The sequence below is a fragment of the Bos javanicus genome, chromosome 6, assembly GCF_032452875.1.
Source record: "Bos javanicus breed banteng chromosome 6, ARS-OSU_banteng_1.0, whole genome shotgun sequence".
Taxonomy (NCBI): Eukaryota; Metazoa; Chordata; class Mammalia; order Artiodactyla; family Bovidae; genus Bos; species Bos javanicus.
Window position 1 is genome coordinate 43,351,512 of NC_083873.1, and position 20,134 is coordinate 43,371,645.

Below are 20,134 nucleotides of genomic sequence, written 5' to 3' on the forward strand. Positions count from 1 at the left end.
CAGAATGACTTATTCTTCAAGCATTTTGGATAACTGGATTTTACCATGTTATTTCCATGAGTAAAATTCTAATTTTGAAGGGCTTTCAATTGTAACACCATACAATGGCTTTACCTAACATGTTCTGTTTATCTACTGTTTAGTTCTGTTTATTTATTATCTATTGCTATTTCTATCTATTAAAAGCACCTTAAAATTCAGTGGTGTAACACCTCCATTTTTATAATGCTCATAATTCAAACAGGGAATGTCTTATCCTTGCTCCCTGATGATTGGGAGTCAACATGGCTGCCTCAAGTAGCTACATTTTGTTGGGACAGCTTAATGAGGGCTATATTTTAAGGACCTATTTTATCAGTTGCATTCTTCAATTCTTCTCCACATTGTATCTCCTGGGACAACAACATCTAATATGGCTTTATAATTCAAAAATCAGTCGCTAGGTTGGTATGGCTGAAATACCTGGGTCTGCCCGGTCATCCCATTTGCTTCATGCATGCAGCGATCTTGAGTTTCCCTAAAGAATGGTGTTTTCAGGATTCCTTACTTGGAATCAAAGCTTTCCAAGAAGCATAGACAGAAACTACACAGGTTATTATGACTTCACCTAAGAAAGCCAGAATATCACTTTCAGCACATTCTATCATTCAAGCAAGTCACTAAAGGAACCCAAATTCATAGGGAAAAATTAGTAGACTCCACCTCTCAATGACAGGAATTGCAAAGGATATATATTCATCTTTTTTCTCCTTCATAAATGAAAAAAAATCTATGCCCTTTTTCTTAGATCTGAAATCACCATAAAGAATTCTGTCCTCTTAGCTTTGCTTCTTTCCAATGGGTAGCTGCCTGACCCACTTCAAAAAGGTTAGGATAGATGGGTTATCAATTTGGTCCCACCAGTTATTAACTGTGTAACTTTGAATATATTTTTTAGTTGTTCTCATCTTGTTTCTTCATCTATCTCAGAGAAAAATAATATCTCTTTTATTCTTGTCACTGAGTTGTGGAGAAGATAATAGAAGGATAAAGAAACCCTACATAGCTACTAATGTCATTGTTCATAAAATATATGAAGAAAGCTTTAGTCACTAGGTTTTCTGAGCCTAATTAGAAGAGTTGGTGTGTTAGCTGCCTTGAGTTCCTGCATTTGTTAAGACTGACAGTGATAGGTATCCACAGACCAAGTCATAATTCTTTCAATCTGGAGGTCAAAGTTTAACTTCAGGGTTGAAGCCTTGGTCATAGGTTTAACTAATCAAGGCTTTTGTGTCTCTCCATTGTGCTGCATCCATCTCAAATGGAAAGATGAACAATGTGATAACTGCCTTTGTAAGTAACAAGTTGGAGAAGGAAATGGCAACCCACTCCAGTATTCTTGCCTAGAGAATTCCATGGACAGAGAAGCCTGGTGGGCTACAGTCCACAGGGTTGCAAAGAGTCATGACTCAGTGACTAAACAACGAAGTGACAAAACCATCCAACCATTTGTGTTTTTTCATTAATATGTATGTGCTTGCTTAGTCTCTCAGTCATGTCAAACTCTTTGTGACCTCATGGACTGTACCTGCCAGGCTCTTCTGCCCATGGGATTCTCCAGGCAGGAATACTGGAGTGGGTACCCATTCCCTTCTTCAGGGGATCTTCCCAACTCAGGGATTGAATCCAGGTCTTCTTCATTGCAGGCAGATTCTTTACCTTCTGAGCCACCAGGGAAGCCCCTTTTATTATTATAAAGTTTTTAAATTATTAAAATGAACTCTTAATTATTTGATCATTATGTGAACAAAAAACCTTTAATGCTGTAATTCTTTATAGCAACAAACGAGAGAAGAGAAAATATATCTGATTGAGCCATTTGGCAAAAAATTAAAGTATAGCTGCTACCATGGCCCCTAAAGTCTATATGGGTTTAAAGTGGTATTGGGTATGGTTTTCATAGCATGGGTCTCCCCTTCATTTTTTGCTTCTGAGCATATTTCTCAAAAGTTGAATATTCTGGTATTATTTCTAGAAAGATATAGGTTCTCAAAGAACAATGTTTAAACACAAACATTTGAACCTAGTAAGGCAGTGTGGTATAGAGCAGCAGCCCCCCACCTTTTTGACACCAGGGATCAGTTTTGTAAAAGAGAATTTTTCCATGCACCTGGATGGTTTCCATTTTGCCCACCGCTTGCCTCCCACTGTGCAGCTCGGTTCCTAACAGGTCAGTGGCTCTGGGGGCTTGACGAACCCTAGTATGGAAAACATGTCACCAGTCTAGACTCGGTACTTGGTAAAGTGCTTTGAACTTTGTTTTCTTTTGAAGACAATGAGGCCAAACTAGTTGAACTGCAGGGACTTCTACAAGGCATGATTCTGGAATTCCAGTTTTCAAATATGTAGCCATTATAGATTCTGAAACTATGTACTTATAAACTAAGTCCAAATTTAAATTCAAACAGTAAAATTGTCTGGCAAATTTCTACTGTGATAGAACACTATGGGCTCTGATTTGACAGAAACTTTCCAAGTGGTAAGTCTACTTTCAATTATGATCTGAAATAAGTTAAAAAAAAAAAACAAAACTGAATTTCAACAAGCCCCCAAGCCTCCAACATGTAGATTCTACCAAACTCTCCTTATTTCACATCTCTTTTAATGCAGCAAAACTATTCCCAGACTCCTTGCCATTAAATCCCACATCCATTCATTCATGAAAATGAATCCAAGTTCATTTTCACTATCTTTTGGCAGCATTTGACCCTGGTCACAGGATTCTACTTATGAAACCTTCCTTTAGTTTTATTTTTGAGACACAACCCTCCTGATTTTCATCCTACTGCTACGGCTAATTCTTCATAGTCTTCTTCATGGCAATTCCTTCAATTGCCCAATCCTGAAATACATGTGTAATATAAGCCTCTTCTCTATACATGCTTCTGGAATGATCTCACTCATAATTCTTAAGTCTTCAATTATCATCAATATGACATGCATAACTCATAAATACTTATTAAACTTATATGTTCCAGTTACAAATCTATAGCTTGCGGATTAGGTGCACATTGGATTAGATGTCTGTTTCTCTTACACAGGTGATGGTCTAAAGTCTCTGAAGCAGAAATTTCATCTCACTCATCTTTTTACCCCCTGTGCCACAAAAAGCCTATAGTACACATGTTTGTGGAAGCAGTGAATGAATGAATATTGAGCCATTCAACTGAATGCCATGCAGGCAATGCCATGTAGGAAATGCCATGCAGCTGCTACATCTTTGTAAAGAAGAGATTGTTTCAACTTGGTGGTAGTGGTGGTGGGGGTAAGGGACAGTTAAAGAACAATCTGGGTTCCTTCTTAGGATCTCAAGATCTGAATCTGTTAATGGAATTTTAGGACTGTCAGAGGGAAAATTACTTGTGTCAGACACTTTAGAGAATCTATAGCATCAAAAAATCTCAAGGTAGCATTTTTCAAACAAGACTTCAATAATTCTAAGATATTTTTTTAAGTCTTGTATTAAACTTGGATGATATAAACATGATATATTGTAAGAACATGACAATTTATAATTGTGTAATATGAGGTTTTAGTACCAATATTAGTTTTTATGTAATTCTTGTAGTTATTGTGTGCTGATGAGAAAGAAAAGAAATGGAGAAATTTATTTGATACATAAATATTGCTTTAATGTAATGTGTAAGCCAAATTACATCAAGGTGCACTGCATGAATAAAGTACTCAGTATTGCGAAGAGCGGAAAACAATGGAGGAATTTTTATTCATGCTACTTTAAAAATAAGCCAAAACTGTGCCATAGCTCATCAATGCCATATTCTCATTACAAGAATTTAGTTTCAGCAAAATAGCATCATCCATTACAGTGCATCATGCTGTTAGTTTTAGATTTTCTTTGTTTGCATTTAATTTATAAACTTATTTTTGCTTTACATTATATAAGAGCTTTAAACACAAATATTTAAGAAAAAGGCATAACAAAAATAACTTAGTATAATGATAGAGTCCTGAGAGATTATTTTCTTTAAAATAACTCACACTTTATTCAGGATGGAAAAAGACTGTGTTAATAAACTAAGGATCAGGGTGTAACAAGCTTACTTGGGAATAAAAGCTTCACTGTCAGAATAAAATGATTTATCTCTTAGTCTAGCTTGTGATTACATACACATATACCACACACACAACCTCATACACATAATCCAGATATATACCACAAAAAAACACAAGACACACTTATACCTGTATGTACAGTGATACTCATGTACACACAAATATATATGTACCTGCATGTATCACAAATAACCCCATGCACGAAGGAAACATGCATACATATACACACCCTTCTTCCATACATTTATATCAGCATTCTATACAAAGAAAATTAACACAAACTGAGAAAGCGAGAGTTTAGCACAGCATTTTTAAGAAGGAGGCCTCAGACTGCCAAGCTACCAACACCAGTTCTGCTCCTTCCTAGCCAAACAGCCTTGGACACTCCTATTTAATGCTCACTCCCTTACTATCTCGGTCATTAAATTGAAAAACATAGTGAGTACCTAACTCGCAGAATTGTTCAGGGAATTAAATGCACTATTGCATGTTGAGAAATATAACAGTGTGTTAGCACACAGGAAGAAATCAATAAATGATGACTTTTTTTAAAAATACACACATGCACACACAAATACAGAGGTCTGTGTTGGAATCCTATGAGAGTTGTGACACTAAAGAGAGTTTTTCCCTTCACAGTCAGAGAAAGTGAAAAACCTGGGGGTCATCCCTAGCATCTTGCAATCCTTCATTGCCCTCATTCAATCTATCAGCAGCCTTGTTGACTTTTTTCCCTCTGAAACTCTAACAGATTGATGCCTCTCTCTATACCTCATGTGGGCTAAAGCCAGAGGCTTATAACTGCTTTCCCTACATTTATTCTTTTTTCCTCACTGAGACTATACAGCCCTTTTTCAAAAAGCATGCATGACCATGTACTTCCCATAATACTTTGAGTCCCTATTGCTTTTAGGGTAAAGCTTTGTACAATCTACCCCTGCTCTACCTCTCCGTCTTTCCAGCTGGGCCAAGACACTGTTCTATACTCTGTGATGCTCCCGTATTGAAAATCGATGGTCTATTTTAACCATTGTCTCTTCATCACATAGTAGAACCTCTCCAAATGTTGATTGGCTAGATGAAAAGAACACAACACTGCTTTGACACTTCAGCAGAGGGATGTGAAAGATGGTGCCCCACAGGAAAGACAATGATGCCTGATATGGTAGGATAGTACCCCATGGTACATTTCAGTGTCTGGTGAAAATCAGTAGCATAAAGTGGTACTACCATGGTATGCCACTGATGGTTCCTCATCAGTGTATGTTGGGAGTGAATGTAACCAACAAAATTGTTGGCAATGCCCAATGAACTAATGGTTTTCAATAAGGGAAAACAGATTAAGAGAATAGATTTTTATTTGCTTGTTTGTTTATTTGTTCGAAATCTGTGGTTTCTGAAAATACTTACCTGTGAACACAAAGGTGATTCCTCCTAGATTTTCTTAGTTATATGTAGTGGAATCATTATAGCAGAATGGAAGGGCCATAATATCCTGCAGTGTGGTTACTATATAGCTGTATCTCACTTCTTATCAAATGAAATGAAAGATGTGTGCTGGTCTGGTTCCCTGGCTTGCACACTAAAACAACAACAAAAAAATTAAACTCACATATCACAATTTTGCAAATTATTGAGGTCACAGATCCATACCCAGAATCAGCACAGTTTCACAAGTCACTTAGTTCCGATCACAGAGTTGAATGAGGATAAAATGTCATAGGTTCATCAACTTTAGTTTCCCTTGAAGTCAAGGGGACATACTCACAAAGAAGACCAGGTGCTCTAAGGAGGTTTAGAATAACTTACTAAGTTTGAGAGGCTGCTCACAAGTTTCCTAACATATGCCCTTTTTTTGATATGAAAAGCATCGATGATTTTTACCTAAATATGCTCAACTAAATAAGATATGTATTCAATTTGCCAAATATTAGTCAGTTTCCTCACTATATTCCACTACATACATCATCTTATAGTGTTATCATAAATTGAATTTCTGTTAAGCATGTGTCCTTTTATCCATTGTCTTATGTTATTTTTTCTAACATCTCAAACTCTTATTTCTGGTGTATAGCCAATTCAAAGTAGTTCCAATACTCCATTTTTGTGTATTAACCTCATTTTCTCTCTAGCTTAACCTCATCCTGTAAAGTAGTTAACAATCTGATAACTAACAGCTGAATGCACTGGTAAACTCTGATATTTCAGCAATTCCTCTGTGAACTTTCTTGTAAAATGAACAATCTCCTTGCAATAAAAATGATCCTCCCCAGTTATTGTTTTGTAGATTTTCAGAAACGAGGAGATGTTCTTTTTTTTTTTTTAATAGGGTAAAAATAGTGGATTTTCTTTAACTGACTATGTGCATACTTATTCATGAAAGTTATTGTGAACACTATATATAGATTACTGATTTGTTCAGAATTGACACATTTCCCTTTGATACTAAAATAGTAAGATAACTGTTTTCTTCTTGTTGTCACTGCATAATTCTACCGAATTTGGGAATCGGCATTCATATTACTACAGAGAAAAAAATGGGTGACATTTATTTAGATACTGTTCATCAGATTTTTTTGAAAGTAGGGGGCATTCGATGATTTCCTAAGAATTATTGTGTTGTATGATCTGGTAATTTTTTTTCACATAATATTTAACTATTCTTCAAGTAGTACCAATAATTAATACAGCCTTTCATTTAATCAATTTTTCAACAAATATTTACTGTGGAATTACCATGGACTAGGTATTGTCTCAGAGAAGGCAATGGCACCCCACTCCAGTACTCTTGCCTGGAAAATCCCACGGACAGAGGAGCCTGGTAGGCTGCAGTCCATGGGGTCACTAAGAGTCCGACGCGACTGAGTGATTTCACTTTCACTTTTCACTTTCAAGCATTGGAGAAGGAAATGGCAACCCACTCCGGTGTTCTTGCCTGGAGAATCCCAGGGACAGTGAAGCCTGATGGGCTGCCGTCTCGGGTCGCACAGAGTCAGACACGACTGAAGCGACTTAGCAGCAGCAGCAGGTATTGTCTAACAGCTTTATTGATTGTTATGACTGACAAATAATAAACTACATTTATTTAAAAAGTGTACAATTTGCGAGACAGCAAAAGAGACACTGATGTATAGAACAGTCTTTTGGACTCTGTGGGAGAGGGAGAGGGTGGGAAGATTTGGGAGAATGGCACTGAGGCATGTATAATATCATGTATGAAATGAGTCGCCAGTCCAGGTTCGATGCATGATACTGGATGCTTGGGGCTGGTGCACTGGGACGACCCAGAGGGATGGTATGGGGAGGGAGGAGGGAGGAGGGTTCAGCATGGGGAACACATGTATACCTGTGGTGGATCCATTTCGATATTTGGCAAAACTAACACAATATTGTAAAGTTTAAAAATAAAATTAAATTAAAAAAAAAAGTGTACAATTTGATAAAATCCGACACACACGTATCCCTGTGAAGCCAGCACCACAAAAAAACAACGAGCAAATCCATCACCCCCAAAAGATTCATTTTAAGCATGCCATCATTCCATCCCAATTCCCATCACCAGAACCCCACTGATCTGTCAATAAAGATTAGCTACATAGTCTAGAGTTTTATATGAATGGAGTTATAAAGTATTGAGTGATTTTTAATTCCTTTTTGTTTCTCTCAGCACAAATTTTTCTTTTAGATTCATCCGCATTTTTGAGTGTATCAATAGCTCAGTCGTTTGTACTGTTGAATAGTAGTCCATCGTGTGGATTTACCACAGATTATTCATTCACCTCTGTTGGACATTGGGGTTAATACTAGATTTCAACTTTAATAAATAATGATGCTATGAATATTTAAGTCTTTGAATGACTTATACTTTCAATTTTCTTAGGTAAATGCTTAGCAGTAGAATGACCATATAATAAATATACATTTAAATTTTTCAAAATTGCATTTTTTTTCCAAACTGGTTTTAACATTTTACATTACCAAGATCAGTATATGAAATTTCACTTGCTTTTCATCCTCACAATGTTTCATATGGTCAGTCTTAAATTTTAGCCATTTTAATATAGGTGCAATTGTATCTCATTATGGTTTTTATTTGAATAGACTGAAAGCCCAACATTGAGCAACTCTTCATGTGCCTTTTGCCATTATTGTTTTCTTCCTTGGTGTAGTATTTATTCACATATTTTCCCACTTGTTACTGGGTTACTGGGTTTTTTTGTTCTCTTGTTTTTTAGTTTGAAGAGTTATTTATATAGTCTTAGCACAGTCTTTTACTGGTATATAATTGGCAAAAATTCTATTAATCTGTAGTTTTTTTTTTCATTCTCTGAATAATAACCTTCAAGGAATAGAAGTTTGTATTATTGATAAAGTCAAATACATTAATATCAATTTTCCTTATATTGCTATATATATTTTTTAAATTTTATTTTATTTTTAAACTTTACAATATTCTATTAGTTTTGCCAAATATCGAAATGAATCCACCACAGGTATACCTGTGTTCCCCATCCTGAACCCTCCTCCCTCCTCCCTCCCCATACCATCCCTCTGGGTCGTCCCAGTGCACCAGCCCCAAGCATCCAGTATCATGCATCGAACCTGGACTGGCGACTCGTTTCATACATGATATTATACATGCCTCAGTGCCATTCTCCCAAATCTCCCCACCCTCTCCCTCTCCCACAGAGTCCAAAAGACTGTTCTATACATCAGTGTCTCTTTTGCTGTCTCGTACACAGGGTTATTGTTACCATCTTTCTAAATTCCATATATATGTGTTAGTATACTGTATTGGTGTTTTTCTTTCTGGCTTACTTCACTCTGTATAATAGGTTCCAGTTTCATCCATCTCATTAGAACTGATTCAAATGTATTCTTTTTAATGGCTGAGTAATACTCCATTGTGTATATGTACCACAGCTTTCTTATCCATTCATCTGCTGATGGGCATCTAGGTTGCTTCCATGTCCTGGCTATTATAAACAGTGCTGCGATGAACATTGGGGTACACGTGTCTCTTTCCCTTCTGGTTTCCTCAGTGTGTATGCCCAGCAGTGGGATTGCTGGATCATAAGACGGTTCTATTTCCAGTTTTTTAAGGAATCTCCACACTGTTCTCCATAGTGGCTGTACTAGTTTGCATTCCCACCAACAGTGTAAGAGGGTTCCCTTTTCTCCACACCCTCTCCAGCATTTATTGCTTGTAGACTTTTGGATTGCAGCCATTCTGACTGGTGTGAAATGGTACCTCATAGTGGTTTTGATTTGCATTTCTCTGATAATGAGTGATGTTGAGCATCTTTTCATGTGTTTGTTAGCCATCTGTATGTCTTCTTTGGAGAAATGTCTATTTAGTTCTTTGGCCCATTTTTTGATTGGGTCCTTTATTTTTCTGGAGTTGAGCTGTAGGAGTTGCTTGTATATTTTTGAGATTAGTTGTTTGTCAGTTGCTTCATTTGCTATTATTTTCTCCCATTCTGAAGGCTGCCTTTTCACCTTGCTAATAGTTTCCTTTGTTGTGCAGAAGCTTTTAAGTTTAATTAGGTCCCATTTGTTTATTTTTGCTTTTATTTCCAATATTCTGGGAGGTGGGTCATAGAGGATCCTGCTGTGATGTATGTCGGAGAGTGTTTTGCCTATGTTCTCCTCTAGGAGTTTTAGCAATTTTTCCTGTTGTTGCTATTGTATATAAGAAGTCTCTGCTTCTTATATACAATACAATTTATGCATAGAGAAGTCTCTCTATGCATAAATCACAAATATTTCCTCAGTTTTTTTCTTAGAAGTTTTAAAGTTTTAGGTTTTCTATTTAGGTCCATGACCCATTTTTATCTTCTGTACGTGGTACAATGTATGGACCAAAGTTTTCTCATTGGAGGCACATAAATACCCGTAGTCCAGAATAACCTGTTGAAAAAACTATGTTTTCCCCTAAAGTGCCTTTGTATCTTTTTTTAAAAAAATAAGTTGTCCATATAATGCAGACCTATTTCTGATCTATTTTGTCCCACTGATTTATTTATCTTTATATAAATACTAAACTGCCTCAATTACTATAACTTCATAATAAGTCTTGGCGCCTTTCCTTTCAAAGGTGTTTTGACTATTTTGAGTCCACGCAACATCAGAACTTTAGAATTAATGTCTCAATTTCTACAAGATAGAATGTTGGGATTTTGATTAAAACTATATTAAATCTATTGTTCAATTTAGAGAAAATTTGTATTTTGACAATATTGAATCTTTAGAACTATGAACATAGCGTGTCTCCTTCTAATTAGGACAACTTTATCTCAGCAGTGTTGTATAACTCCCATGTACAGTTATTACACAGAATTTTGCAGATTTTTTTCCCTGTTTAATGTGTCTTCATACTATTCTAAATATATATTTTTATAATTTTATTTTATAATTTTCATAAAAATACAAATACAATTGAATGTGGTTTTTGATTATGTATACTGTACCATGTTAAACTCACTTATTTGTTCTAATAACCTTTTTGTAGATTTAATATTTTCTACACAGATCATCATGTCAACTAAGAGTAAAGCTTCCTTTCCAATCTAAATGTTTCTATTTGTTTATTTTCATTTTGCCTTATTATACTTATTCAGACACACATCAATATTGAGTAGAAAGTATACCTTCCATTATTCTCATCTTAGTGGTTAAACCTCTACTTTTTCAATGTTGGTTGTGCTGTTAACTAGAGATTTTTCTTAGATACCTGTTATTCAGATTTGAAAGTTGCCTTCACGGCTGAGAGTTTTGTAGCTGTTTGCTGTTGTTGTTTAAATCAATAAGGATGTTGGGACCTATCAAATAATTTTTTTCATGTGTTGAGATGATTGTATGATTTTCATTTTTGCTTAGTTAAAATTTAGATTGATTTTCAAGTGATAAACCAATATTTCCATTTCTTAGATAAATCTCATTTTGTATATATTTTCCTTTGATATTTTGCTGGGTTCTCTTTTCTTAAAGTTTTTAAATAATTTTTGCACTAATATTTATTGAAGATATTTGTATACAATTTTATTTTCCTATAATGTTCTTGCATGGTTTTTGAACTATAGTATTACTGGCCCCATAGAATGAGTTGGGAAATGTTCCCTCATCTTCAATTTTTAATAGAGTCAGTGTAGAATTGCTGGGGGTGGGTAGGGTAGTGTTTGTTTTTTCTATTTTTTATTTTTTAATATAAATTTATTTATTTTAATTGGAGGCTAATTACTTTACAATATTGTATTGGTTTTGCCATACATCAACATGAATCCACCACGGGTGTACATGTGTTCCCCAACTTGAAACTCCCTCCCACCTCCCTCCCCATACCATCCCCTCTGGGTCATCCCAGTGCACCAGCCCCAAGCATCCTGTATCATGCGTCGAACCTGGACTGGCGATTCATTTCACATATGATATTATACATGTTTCAATGCCATTCTCCCAAATCATCCCACCCTCACCTTGTTTTTTTTAATGCTTAGAAGAATTCAGCAATGAACACATCTGGGTCAATAATTCTTTTTATGACTAAAAATTTATAATTGAAGTAGATACAGTTCTATTCAGGTTTCCCAGTGGTACTAGTGGTAAAGTACCCACCTTACAATGCAGGAGACACAAGAGCTGCGGGTTCAACCCCTGGGTGTGGAATATTTCTTGGAGGAGGGAATGGCAACCCACTCCAGTATTCTTCCCTGGAGAATCCCATAGATGGAGGAGCCTGGAAGGTGCATAGCATCCCAGAGAGTCGGACATGACTGAAGCAATAATTCTATTCAGGTTATCTATTTCTTTTTGACTGAGATTGGTAATCTTCATCTCTTAAATAATGTGTCTGTTTTATCTAAGTTAGTAAATGTATTGGTATAAAATTATTCAAATCATTCATTATAATTTTAATATCTGTTGAATCTGTAGTACTATCTTTCTTCTTTATAACATAATAAATTTGAGTCTTCTCTCTTTTCTTTTTCAGTCTATCTAGATGTTTATCAATTTTATTCATCTTCTCAAACAACCAGCTTTTAGCTTTATGATTTTGCTTTTACATATATTGTACTTTTCAGACCAATTACATCTTAGAAGTTAATAACTTTTGATAAGATGTGAACCATATGAATAGTATCTTATATTTTTGCCCTGTTGGCTACTCTTTCTGGTCCTCTTTATTTCCTGGTGTCGATCCATATTTTGATCTAGTCTTCTTTTTTATCTGCTTGAAGTATTTCCTTTAACATTTTTATTATCAGGGTATTCTATTATTCTAGCTTTTGTATGAATGAAAATTTCTTTATTCTATACTTATATTTTAAAATACAGAATTTTTGATTTACAGCTTTTATTTCAATTGGTATTTTAAATTGTATTGTTTCTGAAAAAATATCTTCCATTATCCTTACTTGTGTTCTTCTGTACATACTTTTTTAAAGTAATTTTTTTTTCAATTTACTAAAACCTGCTGACATAGAACAAAAGTTTCCATGTGCTGTGTGTACCTGGTTTCCTTTATAATTTATATCTTATCATTACTAAGGTACATTTATTACATTTATTGAACTGAGATAGATGTATTATTATGATTAAAGTCAACATTTTATTTAAAATTCATTAATTTTTGCTTAACATCTTTTTGTTGTTGTTGTTTGAGGATCCCCTCCAGGATATCATATTGTATTTATTATTGCTTTTCCTTTGGATTATCTTGGTTCTGATAATTCACATACGTTTTTCCTATTCTTGTTGATTTTAAATTTTTTCTTTACCATTCAGTTCAGTTCAGTTTAGTCACTCAGTCGTGTCTGATTCTTTGTGATCCCATGGACTGCAGCACGCCAGGCCTCCCTGTCCATCACCAACTCCAGGAGTTTACCCAAACTCATGTCCATTGAGTGGGTGATGTCATCCAACCATCTCATTCTCTGTCATCCCTTTCTCCACCTGCCCACAATCTTTCCCAGCATCAGGGTTTTTTCAAATGAGTCAGCTCTTTGCATCAGGTGGCCAAAGTATTGGAGTTTCAGCTTCAACATCATTCCTTCCAATGAACACTCAGGACTGATCTCCTTCAGAATGGACTGGTTGGATCTCCTTGCAGTCCAAGGGACTCTCAAGAATCTTCTCCAACACCACAGTTCAAAAGCATCAATTCTTTGGTGTTCAGCTTCATAGTCAAACTCTCACATCCATACATGACTACTGGAAAAACCATAACCTTGACTTAGACAGACCTTTGTTGGCAAAGTAATGTCTCTGCTTTTTAATATGCTATCTAGGTTGGTCATAACCTTCCTTCCAAGGAGTAATCATCTTTTAATTTCATGGCTGCAATCACCATCTGCAGTGATTATAGAGCCAAAAAAAAAAATAAATAAATAAAGTCAGCCACTGTTTCCTCATCTATTTGCCATGAAGTGATGGGACTGGATGCCATGATTTTCATTTTCTGAATGTTGAGCTTTAAGCCAACTTTTTCACTCTCCTGTTTCACTTTCATCAAGAGGATCTTTAGTTCTTCACTTTCTGCCATTAGGATGGTGTCATCTGCAAATCTGAGGTTATTGATATTTCTCCCGGCAATCTTGATTCCAGCTTGTGCTTCCTCCAGCCCAACATTTCTCATGATGTACTCTGCATACAAGTTAAATAAGCAGGGTGACAATATACAGCCTTGACGAACTCCTTTTCCTATTTGGAACCAGTCTGTTGTTCCATGTCCGGTTTTAACTGTTGCTTCCTGACCTGCATATAGGTTTCTCAAGAGGCAAGTCAGGTGGTCTGGTATGCCCATCTCTTTCAGAATTTTCCAGTTTGTTGTGATCCACACAGGCAAAGGCTTTGGCATAGTCAATAAAGCAGAAATAGATGTTCTTCTGGAACTGTCTTGCTTTTTTGATGATCCAGCGGATGTTGGCAATTTGATCTCTGGTTCCTCTGCCTTTTCTAAAACCAGCTTGAATATCTGGAAGTTCATGGTTCACGTATTACTGAAGCCTGGCTTGGAGAATTTTGAGCATTACTTTGCTAACGTGTGAGATGAGTGCAATTGTGCAGTAGTTTGAGCATTCTTTGGCATTGCCTTTCTTTAGGATTGGAATGAAAACTGACCTTTTCCAGTCACTGTTGAGTTTTCCAAACTTGTTGGCATATTGAGTGCAGCACTTTCACAGCATCATATTTTAGGATTTGAAATAGTTCAACTGGAATTCCATCACTTCCACTAGCTTTGTTTGTTGTGATGCTTCCTAAGGCCCACTTGACTTCACATTCCAGGATATCTGGCTCTAAGTGAGTGATCACACTAACATGATTACCTGGGTTGTGAAGATCTTTTTGTACGGTTCTTCTGTGTATTCTTGCCACCTCTTCTTAATATCTTTTGCTTCTGTTAGGTCCATACAATTGCTGTCCTTTAATGAGCCTAGCTTTGCATGAAACGTTCCCTTGGTATTTCTAATTTTCTTAAAGAGATCTTTAGTCTTTCCCATTCTCTTATTTTCCTCTATTTCTTTGCACTGATCACTGAGCAAGGCTCTCTTATCTCTCCTTTCTATTCTTTAGAACTCTGCATTCAGATGCTTATATCTTTCCTTTTCTCCTTTGCTTCCAACTTCTCTTCTTTTCACAGCTATTTGTAAGGCTTCCTCAGAGAGCCATTTTGCTTTTTTGCATTTTCTTTTTTTGGGGATGGTCTTGCTTCTTGTCTTCTGTACAATGTCATGAATCTCCATCCATGGTGTATCAGGCACTCTATCAGATCTAGTCCCTTAAATCTATTTCTCACTTCCCCTATAATCATAAGGAATTTGATTTAGGTCATACCTGAATGGTCTAGTGGTTTTCCCCACTTTCTTTACCATTGGTTTTGAGAAATTTGATTATGTTTTGTTTTGGTGTTGTCTTACTTAAGTTTTTATTTTATTTTCTAACTTGGAGTTTGTTGAGCTTCAATAGTGTTCTTTATGCTTATTTTTAAATTGGAAAATTTGAAAAATCATTATTACCACAAATGATTCTGTGCCTCACTCTCTCTTTCAGGGACTCAAATCATAGTCCTTTCAAATGAGAGCATATTCAGCTGATTTGATGTTTATGTTTTTTTTTTTCTTTGTATTATTTTCAATAATTGTTACTGGTATATCTTTAAGTTTACTACTAATGTTTTTTTGCAGGGTTTAATTTTCCATTGATTACATAATGTGTATTTTTATTCTCACACTTTATACTTTCATCTCTAGATTGTGATTTTGATCTTTTAAAAATAGGCACTCTGTATTTCTACATATTATGTTCAATTCTTTAGCTTTATGAACATATGTATTACAGTTATAATACTTGTTTTATTATCCTTGTCTACTAATTCTGACATCTGTGTCACTTTTGTGTCAGTTTCAAATGATTGAATTTTCTCATTATCACAAGTCATGTTTATCTGATTCTTTGCATGCCGTCTAATTTTTGATTGTGGCCACACATTATGGATTTTATTTTAATGGGTGTTGGATTTTTATGTGTTTATTTCTATAAGTATTTTTGAGCTCTGTTCTAGGATACAATTTGTATTCTACATTGGAAGCAATGTAATCCCTTCAAGTGTTCATTTTGGGGTCTTTTTTGATTGGGTTTTGCTTGTTTGTTTTTAGGCAGGACAGAGCAGCATTTGATCTAGGAATAATTATGACAAACCTAGACAGTGTGTTAAAAAACAGAGACATTACTTTATCAACAAAGGTACATATAGTCAAAGCTATGGTTTTTCCAACAGCCATGTATGGATGTGAGTGTTGGACCATAAAGGAGGCTGAGCACCAAAGAGCTGAAGCTTTTGAACTGTGGTGTTGGAGACTTTTGAGAATCCTTTGGACTGCAAGGAAATCAAACCAGTCCATCCTAAAGGAAATCAACCCTGAATATTCATTGGAAGGACTAATGCTGAAGCTGAAGTTCCAATACTTTGACCTCCTGATGGAAAAAGCCAACTCATTGGAAAGGAGGCTAATGCTGGGAAAGATTGAAGGCAGGAGGAGAAGGAGATAAAAAGGATGAGATGGTTGGATGGAATCAGCAACTCAATGGACAAGAGTTTGAGCAAACTCCAGGAGTTGGTGAAGGACAGGAAAACCTGGTGTGCTGCAGTCCATGGGGTCACAAAGAGTTGGACACAACTGAGTGACTCAACAACAATAAGGAACTATTCCCTACTTCTAAGACAGACCCTTCTGAGTATTTCACCCAGGGCTTTGTGAATTGTTTTTTGTTTTGTTTTTCCTTCTCTTTTACCACTTTAAGATTCTCTCTTAATATTGGCGGACCTCATGTATCTCCTTCTTTTGTATTATTCACCTTTATGCTAATATCATTTGTTTCCATCTATATGCTGTGCTGTGCTTAGTCACTCAGTCATGTCAGATTCTTTGAAACCCCATGGACTGTAGCTCACCAGGCTCCTCTGTCCATGGGGATTCTCCAGGCAAGAATACTGGAGGGGGTTGCCATGCCCTCCTCCAAGGGATCTTCCCAACCCAGGGAATGAACCCAAGTCTTCTGCATTGCTGGCAGATTTTTTTTCCAAATTTGTATCTCTAACTTGTATATCTTTTCTAAAATACATATTTGATATATTCAATATATTGTTTAAAATGGTACTTTAAGCATAATAATTAAGACAATATATTCAAATCTGAATCATGATCCTCTTTTTTCTTTTCAGAAATCTGCTCTTCTTGAAATCTTTCTCATCTCAATTAATGGTAACACCATCTTTCCAGTTTCTTATGCTCAGAACCATCGAGAAATCCTTGAATCAGTTTTTGTTATACCCTCTACTGCTTTAACAAATCTGCTGATTTTGTTTTCAAACTATATCCAAAAACTATTTTTCTCCACTTCCTTTGCAATCAATATTATCTCATACCCTTGATATTATCTACTTAAAGACTCATTGTTATCTGTATATAATGTAAGACTACTTCCTTAAACAGAAATATTACAAATGAATTAATTTTAATGGGAAGCATGTATCACAATGAAATCCACAAATAAATTTAAAAGTATAGAGTACCCACAAGAGCTATATATCTTAAGATTCAGAGACTTGACAAATTATTTTCTCAATTTGAATAAGCATTTTATTTTGAAATAATTTTAGATTTACAAGAAATTTGTAAAGATTGTTTGAATTATACATTTATACTACTTACCCACTTTTAGTTTCTCCTAATATCATTTTCAGGAAAGGCAATGGCACCCCACTCCAGTACTCTTGCCTGGAAAATCCCATGGACAGAGGAGCCTGGTGGGCTGCAGTCCATGGGGTCGCTAAGAGTCAGACACAACTGAGCGACTTCACTTTCACTTTTCACTTTCATGCATTGGAGAAGGAAATGGCAACCCACTCCAGTGTTCTTGCCTGGAAAATCCCAGGGACGGGGGAGCCTGGTGGGCTGCCGTCTCTGGGGTCGCACAGAGTCAAACACGACTGAAGTGACTTACAGCAGCAAAATCATTTTACACTATCATCTTACATTTGTCAAAACTAAGAGACTAACAATCCTACATTACTCTTTAACTATACTCCAGTTGTTATTTGAATTTCACCAATTTTCACATTTTTCCTCTTGCTTCTGTTCTAAGATCCAAATAAGAACTCTACATTTAGTTGTCATGTCTCCTGGTTTTATCTGCTCTGTGACATTTTCTTGGTCTTTCCCAGTTTTTCATTACCTTAATGGTTTGGAGCTATACTGGTCAAGTATTTTATAGAATATTCCTCAAGTGTGGCTTATCTTATATAGTCTCATAATTAGAATGTGGTTATGAGTTTTGGGAAGAAACACAACAGAGGTAATGCCTTTCTTATATCACATCAGAGAGTATATGACATTCGCATGATGTCATTGATAATATAAATCAATATATATCTACAGGATTCTGCACTACAAAATTACTCTTTTTTTTTCCTTTTTATACCCTATTCTTTGGAAGTGAGTCAATAAGTCCAATCCACCCTCAATAGTACATCAACATTCTGTAAGGAAAATTTGTCTGTTCACCTCCATTAATTTATTTTGTCATTTATTTATATCATTATGGACAGAGTTGTATTTATTTTATACTTTGGATTATAATTCAAAATTATATTATTGTTCAAATTGTTCTAGCTTTGGCCACTGAGAGCTCTTTAAGCTTGCCTTCTATGTTCATTTGATTTTGGGCCACTTCTTTTCTAATATTTCAGACATTTTACTTTCAAAGAATAAACAAAAATAACAGCTGAAAAATATTTAGATTTTTCTAACACTATGCCCTTTATGAAAGCAGAACATTTGTCATTGGTTTCAATTACTTACTACAGCAAAGATGCCTGGGGATAGCTATTTAATTGGGTTAAGATGCTCTGTTAAAGTGTTTCTTTTCAGTCTAGCTCAAGGCTGTCTGATGTTTCTGAATTTCCCAAGGCCAATCTACATAATTTCTTTGAATTCCTTACTCTTTTATAGACACCACTGGTATACAGCAGAACACAAGCAAATATATCTAAACATGCCCTTTCTTACATTACTGTGTATATCGATCTTGATGTAATTTTTTATATTTAGTTGTACTATTCTTCAGGGAAGCTTTAATTTTCCAAAACATTTTCTTTTAGCCAATCATAGATAGAAAATGAGACACATATAAAAGATAAGTTATATGTTACAATGGTTGATGGGAAACTCTAAAGTGAATTAGAAAATAAAAGCACATATGGTCAGTAGTTTTACATTTGTATCTTTTCTAATGTTTTCATGGTTCATAACATATGAAGATTATTAGGAGCCAAATCACGACTATATATGTGTGTGTGTGTGTGTGTGTGTGTGCGTATGTGTGTGTGTGTATGGTGGCTCAGTGGTAAAGAGCTTCCTTGGTGGCTCAGTGGTAAAGAATCTGCCTTCTGATGCAGGAGAAGCTGGTTCAACCCCTGGGCTGGGAAGTTCCCCCAGAGAAGGAAATGGCAGCCCATTCTAGGATTCTTGCCTGAAAAATCCCATGGACAGAGGCGCTTGGTGGGCTACAGTCCATGGGGTCACAAAGAGTTAGACATGACTTAGCAGCTAAACAACAAAAACAATATGTATGCATGTATGCATGTATGTATATGTGTATATATATATATATATAGTGAAGTCACTCAGTTGTGTCTCACTCCTTGCGACCCCATGGAGTGTAGCCTACCAGGCTCCTCGGTCCATGGGGTTTTCCAGGCAAGAATACTGGAGTGGGTTGCCATTTCCTTCTCAAGGAAATATATATATATATATATATATATATATACATATACATATATATATATGTATATATAAATATCATGTGTATATATACATAAAACAAATATGGATTTGTAATATGAAAATTTTACATGGGTAAAATCTCTTGCATAGTGACTCATAAAATACAATATTTAATATTAAACTAAGTTAATAAACCAATATTGGCCACAGTCATTATATATATTTATTATTTTTATATATACTTAGAAAGTTTTCCATTAAACTGTATAGTTACCTATATTAACATCACACAACACATTTTCAGAATAGACCTTTCTCCCATACCATTTTATTTAGTCAAATGCTTTGGTTAATATTAACATTAACCAATTCCAGATGTCAACAATTAAGTTCAATGCAACAAAAACATTTAGTCAGGCACTTTCCTCAGACTGAGAATAAGAAGACTTTACATAAACATGTGTAGTGGATTTTGAGTCTATCTTAAGATAAAATAGTTGTGTTTAGTGACTAAACATATCATTACACAGATGCCTGATCCTCTTTTGCAGCTGTTCTTGCTGCTTTGGGTCTACATAGCCCCTCTGCTTGTCTTTCTTGTGGCTCTCACTTAGGCTGCACTATTTGGGGGGAAATCTGCAGATAAGGGGTTCTGGCTGATTTTGTAATGTGCCTGCAGAAAGCTAAGCTTGCATTGCAATGAGGTCAGATTTCATTTCTAAGCAAGGTCACACTCC

The 20,134-nt window shown here is 35.6% G+C and overlaps 1 long non-coding RNA gene across 3 annotated transcripts in view; it reads left to right on the plus strand.

Moving 5' to 3' along the window:
- Positions 1-18,880, plus strand: part of LOC133249405 (uncharacterized) — a 67,016-nt gene extending 48,136 nt beyond the window's left edge. Inside the window, exons 3-4 of one of the 3 annotated variants that reach the window (XR_009736937.1) lie at positions 16,835-16,874; positions 17,357-18,880. This is a non-coding gene — a long non-coding RNA (uncharacterized LOC133249405). Of the gene's footprint in view, positions 1-15,889 lie in introns of all 3 variants that reach the window. The other 2 variants (XR_009736935.1, XR_009736934.1) reach the window with 2 other exon arrangements.
- Positions 18,881-20,134: the final 1,254 nt, after the last annotated feature.